This window comes from Arachis hypogaea, chromosome 2, assembly GCF_003086295.3.
Source record: "Arachis hypogaea cultivar Tifrunner chromosome 2, arahy.Tifrunner.gnm2.J5K5, whole genome shotgun sequence".
NCBI lineage: Eukaryota > Viridiplantae > Streptophyta > Magnoliopsida > Fabales > Fabaceae > Arachis > Arachis hypogaea.
Genome location: NC_092037.1, coordinates 93,727,582 through 93,732,268, shown reverse-complemented (window position 1 = coordinate 93,732,268; position 4,687 = coordinate 93,727,582). Strand labels below are relative to the sequence as shown.

Genomic DNA, 4,687 nt, shown 5'->3' with positions numbered 1-4,687 from the left:
AAACTTTCGTTTTCTTCTTCTTTGTGGCAATTGCAATCTGTTTGTCCAACTTTGAACCTAGCCTATTTTTCCTCTTGTTCGGATCCTTGGCGGGCTTTGAAGCTCGTTAACGGATTCCAAGTTGGCGTCTTCGTGGGATAAAGAAGATATCCCCTTCCTTTTGGCTTTTAATGATTCCATCTCAGCCATGACGTTATCGTACGCACGGTGCAAAATTGCAGTCAGCTCCTCCGATTCGGATGCAAATTCGCAAATATTTTGCGAACGAAAAACCAATTGGTCAAACCTCTTGCTTCTTGGCTCCATCAGTGGCTCGTCGTGGCTGCTCTTGATGTGTGTGTGTCGCCTCTTTACCTTCTTGCTCCATCGTTCTAGTATATATCTAGGTGACACCTGGCTTACTTGTTCAAAGCTTAACACGCTTAGTGCGTGACGACACAGTATCCCTCTCGACTCGAATAATAAGCATTGGCATTTTACCTCGGTTGCAATTGAGTCGTAAGTAACCACAAACTTGTTGAATATTGAGCTGGAAACTTGTTCTCCGACTTCATATACTGAATAGCCTAGAGCGGAATTCGTTAATCTGGTGATGCAATTTGCCTTTCCTCTGAATTGCGCTTGGACTTCCCTAAACTTTTGATGAGTGTACACATCTTGAAACTGAGCTTCAATAGAGGATTTGGTTGCACTCGGTATGACCGTATGAAAATCTGCAGCATCTGATTCTCTCTCTGCTTGCTCCCTGCTTCCGAGGCAATTATCGTATTGTTTGATGAACTGAATAAGCGAGCTGTTCCGGGTGATAAACTTGTTAAAAAATGAATGCATGCTCTTGCTCCTTTGTGTGCTTCTCATCCCTGCCCAGAAGTGGTGATCCAGATAGATAGGAACCCATATATGACGGTCTTCATACAGATCTGCAGAATACACCCAAACACAGACTATAAATACACCCGAAAAAACATGCAATTTACACCTCTGCTGCAGATTTTAAACAAACATTACCTGAAAGCCACTTGTTATCCACAAGACCAAAATTCAGCAGAAAATCATTCCAATTCCTATCGAATGAGTCTTTGCTATGAGAGTTAAAAACAACTTGGCTCATTTCTTGTTCAATATCTGCATGTCCCTTGTACCCTTTAATTTGCTTGGAATCTTCTTCATGATGTACCAAATACACCAACGGTGAATTGTTGTTGGCATACAGTCCTCTAAAGCCCTTTTCATTGATGCGCATTGATCGATGAGAAACCCTTTCGGAGCGTTTCCTCCCATGCAACGAAGCCAACATTGAAATAACCATTTGAATGATTTAATTTCTTCGTTTTTCACTAAAGAGCATCCGAGAAGTGTTGACTGACCGTGGTGATTCACCCCGACAAAAGAACCACAGACCAAATTATACCTGAAAATGAATTACCATAGTGCAGAATGCAAATCATTAGGTACACCCCAACACATGCTTCGTATACACCCAAAAAACAGCCAATATACACCTCAGCTGTAGATTCATAAAAATACATTAATTTAGCATCATAAACAGGGGCAGTTTGTTACCTGTTTGTATTGTAGGTGGTGTCAAATGAAATGACGTCTCCGAAATACTCAAAGGTAGCTCTACTTCTTGCATCGGTCCAAAAAGCCAGCTTAATCGATTGATCCTCCTCGAGTTCAAGCTCAAAAAAGAAATTCTGATTCTTCTCTTTCATTCTTAACAAATATTTCCTGAATTCTTTTGCATCTTCTTGTTCGAAAACATTCCGCACTTCCCTGGTAATGTAATTCCTCACGTCCTTTTCGATAAAATTTAACTCGCGGTGACCCCCGGATGCTGCAACAAATGATTGGTAGGTTTTGCTTGGTTTGATACCGGCCTCCTCGTTATTCTCTATTGTACGACGAATGGACATGCTTAGTTCCCTGTGCTGTTTGAGCATCTCTGCTTTACTTGGACAGCAGGGGTGTGAATGATCCAACACAACCTTTGAAATGATCCAAGCACCGACATCCTTCAATGTGTGTATATAAATTCTTGCAGGACAGTTTAAACCGGCTGTCGAATTCGTCTTCTCGGTCGGAGATATTTTAGATTTCCATTTTCTCTCTCTGCTACATGTAATCAATTGATTCTTAATCTCGTTTCCTTTCCTATTTGTGCTCCGAACTCTTGTAGAAAAACCTGCAACATTGGCGTAGTTCCTGTAAAATTTTCCAGCATCTTCAATGGTGGTAAAGGTCATTCCAACCTTCGGAATAAACTGGTCATCAACAACAGAGAGAGGCTGCAGAATACACCATGTCAAAAACTATAAATACACCCAACTATTGCAAATATAATACACCCGAACGGAACCAACTCAACTAAAATGAAAATAAAAGCCATAAGTTGTAAACACACATGCTGCAGAATACACCGTCACAAAAAACAAAAAACACACCCAATCATGTCTGATATAATACACCCGAACGACAACAACAACTAAAAATAACAGAAAAAGCCATAAATGTAAATACACCCATATTACCGAAACAAATACACCCAAAAAAGTTCTGATCTACACCCGAGCGTCTGCTATAAATTCCAGATAATCAATCAAAATTAATACATTACATTCAATCCACAGATTTATGTTGACGCGTTAGTCTCACAGTCAATGTTCACGAATTATTCAGTTACACAATGCTATACAAATTACTACAACAAAATTCAGAGTAAACGTATGTAAATCAAACCTCAGGAACTTCGTTAGATTCAAATTCATAATCCACTTCGCCCTGATTCAGCTGAGAATCTGACGTTGAATCAACCATTATCTTCAAAACGAATCCAAACTTTGATTTTAGTAAACAAAAATCGATCGAAAACGAAGCTGGAGTTAAAAGAGAGAATAACGAGAAAAAGAAGAACGAGAAGAAGAAGAAGAACGAGGAGAAGAACGAAGAACGAAACAAATCTAGAAATAAGGAGAGAAGAACGAGAAGAAGAAGAACCAGAAGAAGAAGAACGAGAAGAAGAACGAAGAAAGGAAACAAATCTTTTAAATTTGGTAGTTATATATAGCACGTGTATATAACGTAACCATTGGAGCGCGTTTTAGGTTTTAGAGTTTTAAGTAACTTGTAAAGCATACAAGTGTTATTATTTATCAAATTTTATATTTATCAACCTTGTGTGATATCCAATATGCTATATAAGTTTTGTCACATTAAAACAACATTATTATATAACAATGACCATTTCTCGAAATGTATCGAATTCAAGAGGCAATCAAGCTTAATAAAAATAATAAAAATATATATCCTTCAAAAATAACTCTTCGTAAAATGAGGGGAGACAAACAATATTCTGCCTATTCTAAAATCATATTGCGTATAGCATTAAGAAAGATCTTAGGCCTATATATGGCTGCATAAAATCCAGTCTTTCATAAAATTGTAGTTCAAATAAAATAAAAGAAAGAAACATATATATCATATATGGCACATGCATTAATAACATTGTTGATTATTGGAATTATTATTTGTACTGTGTTTATTGAATCTCAATCGTCTAATAGTCCTGTTCGTGAGGAGTTTAGGCTTAAAAGGTGTATTGAAGAATGCAAATATCTCTTGAAACCTAGTATTTTTCTAATTGGGGACTGCATTAAGAGATGTAAAGCTAGGTTTGAGGAGAAGACTTAGTCTGTGGTAAGTGTATATATATATATATATATACATACGAGTCTTTATAATTGTTTTTTTTTTATTTTCTGAATTTATGAGTCCTTTTGAGACTATATATGTTAACGTATATATACGTATATTATGTCTGATAAATTATTTTCCACATTTTTATGAGTATAGAGTGATTAATAAGTTAGGACAAAAAAAACCCTAAAAGATTCACCTAAATTTGTAAAATAGAAATTTAAGCAAGTCATGATGCGCAAAATAGCGCCTAACAATATGTGAAGTTATTATTTGCTGCAGGCATGTCAAAATTGAAATTTAACTAATTTTTTTATTAAACAGAAGAAGATTTGAGCAGTTCGATCAGACCAGAAAATCATGATTCACATTTTTCAAGCCTCTGCAGTATGTGTGTGTATGTATGTAGTGCATATATATATAATTAGCCTTTGAAGACTGAGAAATGTACAATTCAATAATACAATAAACTCGTAGCAATAATATATATTTCAGCATAGTTTCATTTTTCTCTCTGTTTTCTTACTCATACACACACACACTCTGTTCATTTATCTACTCTTTCAACGTCTATATTTTCCATATAACATACATCTGTAGTTATATATTTATTACATTTAAAATCATACAATTATTCTAATAATAATTAATAAATATTAAATAAAATAATTTTAAATTATTTAATTTTTTTTATTGTCTCTTAAATATTATTATAATTTTTTTTTGCATAATACTATTAAGTATTAACTACTACGGTCATGTGCTTTAATTACGATTAAATTTCAATATCCTAATTCTAGGATTTGAATCCTCTAAAGTTTGAATTTTACTTTAGAGAGTAAAGTGTAATTTCTCATCATTAATTTTATAAATGAGACCAAAAATAAATATGAAAGAGAAACTATTCAAAGGTAAAAGATTCATACTTTACTCTCTAAAGTGAAATTCAAACTTTAGAGGATCCAAATCTCTAATTCTACCTTCTATAATC

At 34.9% G+C, this 4,687-nt stretch overlaps 1 long non-coding RNA gene across 1 annotated transcript; it reads left to right on the top strand.

The window, feature by feature from the left end:
• Nucleotides 1-3,211: 3,211 nt before the first annotated feature.
• On the top strand, nt 3,212-4,205 carry LOC112720109 (uncharacterized). Its single transcript, XR_003162047.3, has 2 exons — nt 3,212-3,696; nt 4,021-4,205. It is a non-coding gene; the product is annotated as an uncharacterized lncRNA (long non-coding RNA).
• Nucleotides 4,206-4,687: the final 482 nt, after the last annotated feature.